Consider the following 13,915-nt stretch of genomic DNA (forward strand, 5'->3'; position numbering starts at 1 on the left):
CCTGGTCACGATTCGGCTGTGTCCTAAAACTCTGCCTGCTGATGACAAACCAGCTCTTGCTTTTTCTTCGCAGGGCAGAGTGTGAAGGAGACTGGCGGTTACTTTTTATAACAGAGAGACCAGAATACTGCTCAGGGCTATTTTCTCCTTGATAACAAAGGTCCCCAAGCAGTTACCAAGCTGACAGCATGTTAATCCCCAAACCCATTATGCAATTGTTTGAGTAACAGTCTGGGACTGCTCCTTAAATTAAGGAAGCTGCCATAATTCTCACTTGAGATGCCAAGGAGGGGAAAAAAAAGATTTGCAATATACACAAACATGATCGTATATAATGATTTGAGACTTCCAGACTGCAGAAAGGTCAGTATTTCATGCCTCGCTACAAGCATCTTCTGCATTCTCATATTCTGTCTCTGCACAGCAATTCCTACAAGTATTTCTTAGCTCTCCTGCCCTCTCAGAAGAATAAACACTATATTTCCCCAGGCTCAACACTGCAAAGGGCTCGGCGCCTTCGGTTCCCACAGAGGTCAGTAGCAGATGAGAGCAAACACAGCAATTTCCACAGAATACGCCCTGCATCTGTACATCTGTACATACATTAACAACTACTGCAGCAGAGTACAAGCAGACCTGTAAAGCAAAATTGCTGCTGAAGACCCAGCAGATAAGTGACTTTATCCAAACCACCCAACATTCTTTAATACCCCGATATTTGTTGAGACGCGTTCCTGTTTGTAAAGGCACTCTCTACTGTTTCATTCTAAACCACAACAAACCATCACGCGTGACTTATTTAAGACCCATTTAGCTTCACCCAGCATCAGCCTGGTGCAGAGCACGGCTCGTGGCCGCTGCTCGAAGCCCTGCGCCGGCGGGACCCTGTGCAGGGAGCTTGCTGAATCAGGGCTCGGGCGTAGTGCCGCTCTTGCTTGCTATGAATTATTAAACCTAAACAAACACTGCAACTTTGAGCGGGTGCTCGGGCTGTCACTGTGGATGTCAGAGAACTGAATCCCCTGTCACTTGGCACGGTCTTTCCTTCGGATGCATCACGTCGCTCCTTTGCATGTCCGCTGGTTTTACAACCAGAGAGGTGGCTGATCAAGCTGAAAGCTGGGATGCTTTAGGTTTTTAATGCAAGACAGCAGTCCTCTACAAAGCCTTGCCAGATTTATTTTAGATCTGTGGCTTGTGGACAGCACGTTGCCAGCAAGACCTTCCAGTGCTCCAGTCACAGAAAATTAAAAAAGTTAAAATTGAGGCTGCCGGGGAGAACGCAGCATGGTGTTGACCGCTGGTACGTGATTTACTTGCTCAGTACTTCGCCTAGGGGCCAGCAAAGCTTGGGGACCACTCTCAAAGACAAATAGATCGATTACACCAATTTATCAGGGTTCTTTATTTTTAATCTACCTTAGGGATGACTTTCAGCTAACACCAACTACTGTGGTTGCACAGAAAACGCTGGGCACCCTGGCTGTCAAAAATAATTGAAATTCCTAATTTGTCTGTGCTTGCAATTGCTGTTGTAATAAATGATTGGTGACATTTTAGGATCGCTCTCTTCTCATTTGTACAAAGCAGTTAACGGAGCTTGCTCAGCTGCTTATCAGCTTAATTCATCTATTCATTGGACGGTATTGTATGAACAGTGAACCAGGCTGACTTTATGGGTGCTGTTTACCCGTTATTAATTAGACAAGCACGAGGTACACAACATACAGTCCCACACGCAGAGCCAGACTGAGATAGTCGAGTGCTGGGGTTTTTTATTATAAATACAAGGATGAAATATGAATTATCATCTGTGGCAAGTGTTTGTATTCCAACTTGTCAGCAACTGCTTTTTCAACTAAAAATCCAAAGGAGTACATTCTGCACATTTACAAAAAGCAAAGCTTCTACAGAATTTGCTCCATTGTTTATATTACTTAGGAGACTTTTTGGTTTTCTAGTGTTTTTCCTCTGTCAATAAAACTATTTCTGGCTGTTGCAATCACTTGCAGTATAAAAAGCATATATTGGGGTTTTTTTACTCACATTTCTTACAGGATACCTAAAAGCAACATGAATTTATATGTATGAGGAGTAGAATTTTCATAAGATTTTGTCTGAGTACAGGGAGAAAAGTACTTCAATGGATACAATATAGACTGCAGCCATTAGAGTTCAACATCAGCATTGTCCAGTGTGTCAGAGCATGTTACAGACACCTACAAGAGACGTCTTCCCTTCCCACGTCTTCCCGTGCACGCAGGCGCCATCCCAGCTGTCCAAACTGAACATCTGTTTGCATCGGCTCAAATCTAACAATTCGGCATTTCCTCTTCTCTCCCTTTTTTAATGTTCACATCCAATTGGATGTGGACAAACCTCTCGCAGACTCAGCTGGAAACCTTTCTCCCGTACTTCACACCCTATGTTCCTCCACGTTACTGTTCTGTTATTACTGAGAGGGACTTTAGTTTGAAAAACACAACATTACGCTAACTCCAGTCAAATCCCAATGGCCGGGCACCCTCTCCTCTCCGAGATCTCTCCACAGGGCTTACACGAATCAGACCAACATCCCAAAGACAACAGACAGGGCTGCTGCGTGCTGATGGCTGTGCAGGGAAGCTCACAGCCATGCACATTCAGCTCCTGGGAACACTCAAGTGCACTAAAAAGTAAAACTGCATTGACCCTATTCGTCAAGACCCAACCCCAAGCTAGCCAAACCTCAGTTCTCTGTTCCCAAAGACGATGACGATGGTCTGACTGTGCAAGGGAGTGAGGGGAGGCCAAGGGAGAACAAGAAGAAGGGCTATGATTTGATTACTCTTTCTGACCATGAAACTCATCCCCTTGGTCCACCTCTCTTGAGCACACGCTGGTGCTTCTTGAGACTGGCCTGGGCAGCATCTCCCCCTCGGGGCAGGAGGCTGGAGCCTCCCCAGCCTCCCGGCGCACATCACGCAAGCAAACCTCCTGCCCCAGGGCCAGGAGGGCAGTGGCTGGGTGCACACAGACTGGATTTCAGTTTTGAAGGTGCAGACAAAGCCTTAGTAAAGCTATTCACATAAACCCGCAGTTAAATAGCCAGGCGTTTAATAACGAGCTCTTCTGCACCCTGATCAGTTTGCAAAACCATCATTTAGCAGCGCCGAAAGGTGCTGAACGACCAGCCCTGGAGCGGGAAGTCTCCTGTTCATGCGCAGACACGAGATGAATGAAAGGCAGAACAAGCTGCAGTACGACGCCAGGGATGCCTGAGCAGTAAAGACACCTTAAATGTAGTCCTACTGCTACCTAGCGTGTCCCCCAAATGTCCTCTCAGATGTACCAATCATTGCCAGTTTTCCTTCTGTTTTGGTTTTGAAAGCTGCTGGTATGGTTCAGGCTTGCAAAGAAAAGCCATCGGACAGTACTGGCCAGCCTGCACCATGCTCCGACCACACAAAAACCTGGAAGTTTACCCAACTTATGCACTAAATAGATAGCACCTAAATAAAAAGGTTTGCACTTCCCCTTCCCTATAGCTTTCATCATTTTTAGAATTTTTTAAACACATCACTCATCTTCTCTTAAGCCATACTCATTGTGCTTTTGGTTCTGCAAGGGTACAGTTTGGGGTATCACGTCCTGCCGCCACGGGAAGAGCTGGGATGTCCACAGACCCAGCAAGCACTACAATGACTTCATGGCAGGATCACACCACAGTATTTTAAATGAGGGGTTTATTTAATTAAGCAGATAAATATTTCCTGTCTCTTAACTGATTTATTTTTCTTCCATTTTGGTAAAATTGCTACTTGTCATTGACATCTCACATTCAAAACTTTGGTTTAAAGCAGCAAGCTTTCTCTTCCATCACATTTTTCTGTTTTCTGTTCTGAAACGTATTCGAAACATCAAAAAGCTCTAGGGAATTATAGCCTGCTTTCCAAATGGCTCTAACATCTTGGCAGAGGAGTTGTGACCCATAAAGCACAGGGGATAAAAATCCCCCTGGTCCTACACAGCAAGGCTGTGAGCGAGAAAAGCCCGTGGTCCTCCTTCACGTACTGCATGGCAGCCAGCGCTTGCAGCAGAGGCATCCTGCCTGAGCCTTCACCACCGCTGCAAGACCCGGTTGTAGCTGGAGCCTTCTGGAGGACGCCGAGGTGTCGGCAGGTGAGCAAGCAGATCACTGATGCGGGAGGCAGGTTTTCCTGAAGGCAGTCTTGGTGTTTACAGGACGATGGCAAACATCACACTCAGGAGTTTTACATGTCGTTTGCCCGGCTGATCTTCTGATTACAGTAAGAGTGAATGATTAATGCTGGGAACATTGCATTAGTCAGTGATTAATTAATGTTAATTTATTTTTAACATCAAACATTATTCTTCATTTATTTCATTTTCTTCTGCTAATGAAAAGCGGTCTCTCACAGTTGGTCGTCTTGCTTGAGAAGCAGGGCCCGTTTGTGAGCAGCTGCACCAAAAGCCACAGCAGGAAACACACCAAGAGCCAGCACGTGTCTCTGATGGTCTCCTAAGTCACTCTGCAGCATCAAACATCTTCCAACATCAGGTTTGCAACTGCGCATTTCAGAGTAAAAAGCAACTGAAATACAAACTTGTTACTCCAACTCTTCAAACTTATTTCATAGTATTGCCTCGTCCCGTATCCTCCTCCTCCTCCCGCTGTTCAATAGACCCTTCTTCTCAAGCAAAATGACAGAAAGTGGTGAGCTCCTTGCTAATAGTCACGTTTCTCAGCTGGAAACTCGCAGGAGACCCAGTGCCAGACGACAAACCAAGTCTCGTTGAAGCTGCAGTAACGGCTGGAGGCGTTGGGTGCACTGCCCGCACCCTCGTCACCTCCGCCCGGCTCTGCCTGCAAATTCACTTGCACGGCCAAGAACCTTGTAAATCAGTGGAACCATAAAAATAATAATTGCTACTATGCTACTTTAACCGTGATTGAGTTAGGCTGCCTTCTCCTCAGTAACTTATTAAAAAAGATTAATAAAATGGTGCACCCGAACCCAACTCACCAAATGACAGTAGTCAGAAGACTTCAGAAAAGGCAATTTCCCTAAGGACCGTGTGCAATTAAGATAATGCATGAGTATACCTGTTGAGATATTAATGAGCTCCCACCAGGGTAATATTAAGTTCACAGTTTGCTGCATTTTTACTTTCAACTTCCTATTAAGTTTTATTGATATGATTTCCTGACAATAGAAAGAACCTGAAACCGCTACTTTGATAAAGCCTCTAGAACTCATCTCATTTGGCAGTGCAGTGTCAGTCTACACAAATTGCAAAATCCTGCCAATAACTTAACTTTACAAAAATAAGATGCCTGAAGACTTTTCACTTGGCTGCAAAACTCTTTGGTGTGAACTGATGGATGACTAACAATCTCGAATCTGTTTAGGTCTCAGGTTTTATTCATGTAGAAATTTATCATGTCAGGATTTAATCACCAGTTAGTACAACTACTCTTTGTTCACCATTTACATCTCAAATTGCATAAGAAACAGCTTCAGCATCCTGTGAACTGCATATAATTGTTTTCATTGCCTTGAATTAAAATTATTTGAAGTTTCTAACTAGCTGTTTTCTCTGGGCAAAACTGCTCTACGCTTTCTTTATTTTCACTTTGTTCCGAACAGGAAGAAAATTTTACCCAAGATACAAAATAAGATCAGATGATGACTCAAAGCTTGCAAAGATAATAGGAATGAACCTTCCTGCTGATTGCCACTCGGCTGGAGGGGGAATTCGAATTCCCTCCGTTTCGCCAGGAGCTGCCATCCGCGGGGCGGTGCCGCGGATCTCGCCGGCCCCGCAGCCGTCGGTGGCCTCACGGCACGCCAGCCAGGCAGTCGGCGTGGGGGTATGCCTAACAAACAACATCCCTGCCTTTTGTTCTCCTCCTCGCCAGCCCTTCCAGAAACTAAATGCTGCTGAATCGGTAGCTTTGGGTGGATTTTCTGGAGGTGTCAATCTAGCAGCGTGTGCCCTATTTCTGTCCCGAAAGGTGCCTGTGAAAACAAGTATTACTGCAATTCTTGCTCTAGGGCTCTTAAAAGACTAGGGAATAATATTCCCAACAGTCTTAGGTAACGATGAGAACAAATCCTTCTAAAGTGCTGTGATGATAATCCCTCCTTATTATGTTTTATGATGAAATTTTGGAAGTAGTGCTTTTCAAGCTGTTTTTTATACTCGGGAATCAAACGCTGACAATGAGAAAATGAGGCGACACAATTAACAAAAAAAGTTTTCACGTTAATCAATTTCAAGAGCAAGGGCAAGTATTTTTGTACGGCTCTGCCACAGTCTATAAGGCTTACAGCTGGCAAACCTGTTGCTGTGTGCAAAAGTTACTCCACAAGAGGAAATTCTTCTGAGAAGTGAACGAAAGCAGCACATCTAAAGAAGGGCATTTGTATAACAGAAATTTTTCAGAACCATTAATCTATTTACAGTTCACCTCAGCTTCTCTCACTCTGTTTACCAATTACTAAAGCTACCGGTGTTCAAACAAGGTCCTGTTTGCTCACATCGCCACCTCTCTTATTTTATCCCACAGTGAATTCCTAATGATGTATTAGAGATCAACACCATCACCTGCAAGGGAATTGGATAGATATTTCATAAGGTACGGAAATACAAATATAAACAACATCAAATACAAATGAGAAGCTGAGCCTGGAGGAGAAGTACATTTAATAAAACAGAAATATCTTCAAGAGCAACAAAAGAAACACTAAGAAAATAAACCAAGTCATTCATTCATGTACACTAATTTTGCCTATATCCCAGCTGGCCCATTCCACCAAACCTCACCACGCTGCGTGAGCTCCGTCTCACACTACTTGTCCAGTACTATGACTTCAGCTAATGGGTGAATGGATCTTCTCTCAACTTGACCTTATAGACCACAAGGACCATGAAGATGTCAATCAAAGTAAATCCCACTTTCCAAAGCATTTTAAAGGACACATTTTCGAAGTCCTCAGCATCTGCAGTTGAGGACCTATGTCAGAGCTCCCAAACCTCACGTAAGTTCCTTTTTTTTTTTTTTTGTGGGAGTTTTCAAGCAGGATGGCAAAATTCCGTACTTATGGAGAACTATGGGTATCCTTGACAAAGCGTCAGTGAAAAACTGGACAAGGTCACTGTTGTGTGGACCTCTCAGTATCAGATAATTCAAGAGTGTCAGTGACAGGAGAACAAACCAGTGTCAGAAAGGGTAATGGACGGACAAAACACGGGGAACTACCAGGAGAAGTTATCTCTAATTTCATTTCACTGAATTGTCTTGCTGTGCAACATAGACTTCCGTTTTGATACACGGTGAATAAACACCAGAAGTTCCGTGCAGATTGTCGGGTGGAAATTAAGAGGGAAGGCCAGTCCTGTTACAGGACTTACTGTGATGGAACAGTGCAGCAATCGACCCGAGCAGAGCTGTTACGAGAGCGACGCACCGCTGGTCTGACGTCCCGACAATACGGAGCAACGCAGTGTACCGGCACGCTTCCAGAGCGATGCTTCTGGTTAATAAGACCTTTTAACATTCACAGCTCCTTGATTACCAGTATTATAATACATGCAATCCATTACTTAAACACCTCCAATGCTACTTTGGTTTTCTCAGGTACAAAATATAATTGCCACTGGGTTTCTAATTGAATGCATTTATTTTATTGGTGGTTTTTTTAATTCATTTTAAACCTGAAAAGAGTATATCAAAGAGCCCATTTCCAGGCACATAAATCAACCCTCATCCCTAGCATAAGTGTCATAGCACCGAAGTGGAAAGACATCCTGAATAATATTGACAAGCTGGGAGTATTTTCCATAGCTACAAAGTCTCTCCTGCTTCCTTTTCTAGAATAAGAGAATACTTGTATGAATTACTCCAGAAAAATAATTGTAGCAATTAAAGGAACAATAATGACAGCAATTAATACTGTCCACATGGCTCATGGGAGCACTTTATCAACTCAGACAGAAAGCAGGAAGAACAAAATTATAAACACGTAGTAAAACGAGAGGTCTCCATAAATATGAAATATCTCTATATATCATTTTGATGACCCGTGCCTAGAACTAGGTCTACTTGTGACAACGATGAGCTTATGGCGCAGCTTGGGCCTTTAGAGCTGCAAAACAGGAGATGATCTCTTAGCTTTCAAACACTAAAAGACCCTTGGATAGATTACTTGAAACCAGAATCCACAATTTTAATAAAAATTAGTCTTAGCACAAAAATAAGGCTGTAAATAATACTGTTGTTCTAAGAAATAAGGACATAAGACCTGCCTCAATTTTACATAGTGTGGATTAAGAATCACCCATTTACACTTCCATCATTAACACTTTCATTTCTCCAACCTGGGCACTAGGGTGCTCAGGCACATGAAGACAGGCACCTGCAGCTCACTGAACACATTCCAAGTGGCTAAGATCTACAAATTCTTGTACTGAGTCAATTCATAATGAACCCACAGGCTCACTTCACCTACACAAGCATAAATGAAATTAAAAAAAAAAAAAAAAAAAAAAAAGAATATTTTCCATGGCACTGCCTCTCAGAGCAAGGGTCTCCCGTTCCTTGTGCTCCCACCCGACCAGCGAGCTAGTCCTGGCTCTTCCACCCCGGCGCAAGACAGTAAAGACACTGGAATCAGTAAACTGCCGCTCCTTTTAGAGAAACAAAAAGTCACATCAGTCATGCTTATCTATTACCCAGTAGAAGGAGGTTACAAGAGTGAAGCGGGTAAAGCGTGGGTTGCAGTTCCAGGTTTTTGTCCCTAAGGCAAGGCCACCTACATTACCTTCGTGTGAAAGACGTGGCCACCCAAGACCTGGGCAAAGATCTACTGCAAATGGAGAAGCAAACAGAGGCGTGAAGCAGCAATATAGAGATAACCCACTTTGCTGAATGTTTTGAGATTTACAGCTCCAGTAAGTTCCTTTTTTTGCAGTTGTCTACTAACCTTTTCCATGGGCAAAGAGCATTCTTTATAATCAAGCTCCTTTGAGCAGGGTCTATGAACCAATTCAAAATGTTTCTGATGCTTAAAAATAATTCATTCAAACCTTTGGACCAAGCTGTGCCAGAAAGCACAGTTCCCGCTGTACTGCTACGACCAAAATAGAACACCTTTGAGGAAGGCAGAACAGGATTTCAGCACCACTGTCAATATTGCACGTCATTTTAGAAATAGGTGAGGCCCAAGTGGAATTCAACTGTTCTTTCACTTTGTGTCCTTTAGAGAATTACTTAAATCAAAATCTCAGTCTATGCTGTAGCTTGGACACAAAAGCTTCATCCATACTGGAGACTACTCCTTTAAGAGATAAAAATATGTCCCCCTGTGTAGCAAAAGACACCATGTTCTTCAAGGTCTCTTAGCTGTTGTGTTACAGCACACCTGCAACAACTGAAAAAACAGGTTCTTTTTGTTTGCAGTTATTATTTGTGTTTGCAAAACCAACTGTTATCATCTGAATTGTTAATTTTTCCAGCAAATTGTCGTACCTTGGGACATTTTTTGTTTCAAAATATTGCTTAAAAAAAAATTGCAAAAAATGACCAGAAATCAGTATTTGAATTTACAATGAATTGGAAAAAGATTTTTAGATACACACTTGCCCTATTTGTGCATACAAATTCCTCTTTGGGCATAAAGTTAAGTTTATATAATCACGAAGAGGATCACTTCTAAGCCATCACTTCTCAGAAGTAAAATTAATATTTATTTATACTACTTACATTTTAGTTTCTCTTCGGTTATCTATATTTTGATTCAATAATATTAAATTCAAAATCTATTTTATACTTTTTTATTATTATTTCTAGCCCTAGATACACAAAGATCCTTCTTTATTTTGAGGGAAGACTGCCTGGAAGCCGGTCCCCCCCCAGCATCGCTCACGGGCTGAGACGCCACCTGCGACGACGACGCGCGGGGGCGAGGACTGGCGGACTTCAAGCTCCCCCCTCCCTTTGCACATCGCCGCGACGCATTTGCACGTCCCCTGATGCTGGCAGGCAGAGGCACGAGGTCCTTCCCCACACGAGCTGGGTCCGTTCTCCCTGACATACAGACATGTGCAGACAGACGGAAGCCAAAATTTCCCCCGGCTTACACAACCAACACATCCAGGTATATATGGGGAACCTCTTACAGCTCCCTTCCACAAACAGAAATATTTACCTGCTGCGCCAGAGCCATTACTGATAGTAAAGACAAAGGAGCAAGTACTACTATGACACTTCAGCACTTAATGTTTTTAAGTGAAATATTTAACTTGTTAAGAATGTTAGCTGGCTTGCTCATAAACTAGCAAGGCAACAAAGCTCTACTGGTTTGCAGATCTTGTGGATGAGATATGACCAGCACAGCACGTTTATATATACCAGTGCATATTCATTGATTTTACAATATTAACTAGAATATTCCTCCTAGGATACATCAGGTAAAATATCAGTGGTGATTGCCCATCCGTTGCAATGCAAGAATGCACAGCTCTTCATATTTTAACTCCTGCCCTGATAGAATGAAAGCTTGAGAGCAGCATTAAAATAATAGATGGCACTCTGCTAGAGGTAATTTGAAATCTTAACAAAGCATCAAAGGATCTTGTCTATTATGAGCTAATACTTCAAGCCAATTTTTAGCTGAACTCACAGAAGGTGATGGGAGTACGGGGAGCCTATAACCTTTCTAATGGCTACATTTCTGTAATCATATGGTACAACAAAGCTGCTTATGCAGCAATAGCCTTTTCAACCTCATGCTGTGATTTAAATTCAGCCAACAAATAACATATATGGATATTCTGTCACGCTTTCATCCCATGACACACCACAACGTCTAAAACATAATTACAAAGATACTGTATGCAAGAGAGCATGAGCAAGTTTAAAAGAGGCGTATTCTGTATTCTTTGAGTTTGCGCTAAGACTGAATCTACTTTTGGGGCTGTTTACTTCTAGCACAGCCTAAGATAAAACAGGCAACGGTATTTCAAAGGGAAGAAACCAAGGTCTGTCCATCAAATCCTACAGATAACAAAACAACTTGTGTCAAAAAAACCAACGGTATTTGTACCCCATTGCTAAGAGTAAGATTAACGGTTGTCTAACCCGTTTCCCACGGGAATGGGAAAAGATGCTCTCTGTCTCAGGTAGGTTCACATTTTGGAGAGGCTGACATCAAGGCTTTCCAAGTCCTGCCCAACGAAGCAGAGGGAGGCAGAAGGCATGGCTGCCTCTCGCACGGTCTGCACACGCGGTTCAAGATCTTCTAGATGCCAAGAAGCAATCCCTCGAGCGCTGGAGCCTACTGCCCCTGGCATGCAGATTTACATCAAGCAAGGCATTCTCAGAAGGGTCATTTCAACCATTCAGAGAGGTGCTGAGCCGAGAGCCAGAGTCCTACACTCAGTTATGGGACATGACAGCAGTAGGTAGATTTGTTTTCTTCCCCCTTTACTGTGCCGCTCCCTTGCACTGTCTGCGTTTCCAAAAACCAAGTCAGTCACTGTGAACAGATAGAGAAGGGCTGTATGTACATCAACTGTACGTATAAGTATAAATACTTATACTTTGGAGCTCACACATCCAAATATGGACTCACAAATCCTAATTATTTTGAAAATAAATCAGAACCAGAAGATAAACACAGCAAAGCAGTTTTTATGTTTTATTTATGTGTACACATCGCTCCATTCATCACAAACATATAATTGAACCTTCTATTATCTATGCATATTTTAAAGGGTTTTTAATCTGCAATTATAAATCTCATTGATTTTGAAAGTAGTCCAATAAAGACAACAACAGTAAAGACTTATTCAGCAGACAGGCTGAAATATAGAAAAGCTCAACAGCATAACGTAGTTTTCTGAAAGTAACAGGCAAACACAGGCACACGCAAACCCACCGCGGTGGAAACAAACTGCAGTGTGGTACGACGTGGAACAATCATCCTTCAAAGCCGACTTATGAGACTAAATGAAAGCTGTTGAGTTAGTATTTGAGCATATCTCGTAATTGCATTTCTAGACGAGCATCCGTGTTTATGTTGTGGAAAATAAGGCTGTGATTTGAATATTTATTCCTAAATTTTCAATAAGCAAAGTATCTTAAAGTCAAGGAGAATAAAGCCTGTGGCCTTCTTGTCTTTACAGAATAACACATCTAAAACCTGTCAATACAAATTTATCTATATTAAGTGTTTATTTATTATTTCATTGTAAAGTTAAACTTTCGGCAAGCAGCTGAATAGCACAATGAGCAAACCCGAATTCCTGCGAATGCCCTTCACCGATCAGATATTGCAAAATTAAGAATCTGAACTCACAAAAATGTCTCCAAGTGGTCTTCATTTTAACGGAGATTCTTGTGGAGTGAAACTTCCTCCAGCTCCCCCCCCCAGATCTTCAAAAAACCCCACAAGGGTATCAGTTGCATTTCAAGCAGTAAAATGGTGTTTTAAACAGGGTTTCTGGAGCTCACCTCTTTCCTTCTTTCCTGTCACATAATATTAGAAATATTTTTGCATTTAAAAATGTGTCAAATAATACAGAAAACTACGTTTTTATCCTGCTCACACACTGTGGTTGTCTGAATGGTTTTGTTTAAGCTGAAACAATTTTGCTTTGGATTGGCACATTATTAAAAGGTTGAGGCAAGAGCAAAACTGTGGGTTAAGAAGAATATGTACAAGGTCACATTTGAATCCCTCGCTTCAGTTCTGCTCATTCGTACCTACGTGCTCCGACAGGGTTTTTTCACTTCTTTCTCCTGTCCTGGAAACGGCTCGCTCTGCGGTGACGCCGGCATGCCCAGGGTGACGCCCTGGTTAAGTAGCTACCACTGGAAACGATGAATCCAGAGCTATAAAACCAACCCTTGCTTGTGACCAAAGCGATACACCTCCCCGTACCAGAACATCAGCCTGTACTTATGGGGAAATCATCGCTTCCCGTGACGTCAAGTAGCGTGAATTCCCCGCAAGCCAAAGGGTCTCGCGTCGAGCCCGCGACGCTCCGACACGCTGCCGGGGAGCGCGGCACCACGCGCAGGGTAAGGAAACACGTCACGGCTACTGATTAACATTCTGGATAGGACACAAGTGTCTAATACTTGGTGGCAGCAATCAGGATGAGACTGAACACATAGAGCAGATTATCCCATCTCCCCAGGAACGGTGTTAGCTTTCCTTCCTGCCGCAAATTGGTCCCTACAGCTGCTAGGGACAAGTTATGGATGGCCTAAACAAACTCAAGGATGGAATTAAACTTGTCCTTTTTTTTTTTTTTTTTTAAATGACAGAAGTTGCCTTCTTTTCCATTATGAAATACAGAAGAGCATTTTGGAGCACCCAAGATGCACAGAGGTTCAGTGGCAGCCAGAACGTACAGCAAAGAACTGTGGCCTACAGTAAGTGGAAAATACTGTGTGTGGGGAAGAACACAACTACGTATTTTTATCTCATGTCCCTTACAAATAACATGGTGAACAGGGTATTCCTATATATAATTTTAGTAAAGATATGATACAAATACATTCTCAATTTCAGCTCTCTGGAGCAAAGTCTCCATTTAAGAACAGGGCTTACAAGCCTTTTGTTCGGATCTGTTCATCAGTGCTAAAGCAGTAGCCTGGGATATTAGAGTTAGCCCCTCTTAGAAAATCCTTGGTAAATTATTTGTATCTCTCTATTATCGCCCGCTGCAGCAATGACAACTCTACCAGACAAAAAAAAATCTTGCCGTTAGCCCATAGCAAGAGAAATTTAACGTAAAAGGGTTTAGCGTAAACAGATGAGCTACATAAACTGCAGCCAGGACTAACCTTGAACTCCGAACTACCCGCTGCGTGGGAACGGTACGAGTATGATGCCAGCCC

The 13,915-nt window shown here is 42.8% G+C and overlaps 1 protein-coding gene across 5 annotated transcripts in view; it reads right to left on the minus strand.

Moving 5' to 3' along the window:
- Positions 1–13,915, minus strand: part of GRM7 (glutamate metabotropic receptor 7) — a 306,193-nt gene that overhangs the window by 203,149 nt on the left and 89,129 nt on the right. The gene's annotated exons all lie outside the window — the stretch shown is intronic.

The sequence above is a fragment of the Grus americana genome, chromosome 11 (genome assembly GCF_028858705.1).
Source record: "Grus americana isolate bGruAme1 chromosome 11, bGruAme1.mat, whole genome shotgun sequence".
Taxonomy (NCBI): Eukaryota; Metazoa; Chordata; class Aves; order Gruiformes; family Gruidae; genus Grus; species Grus americana.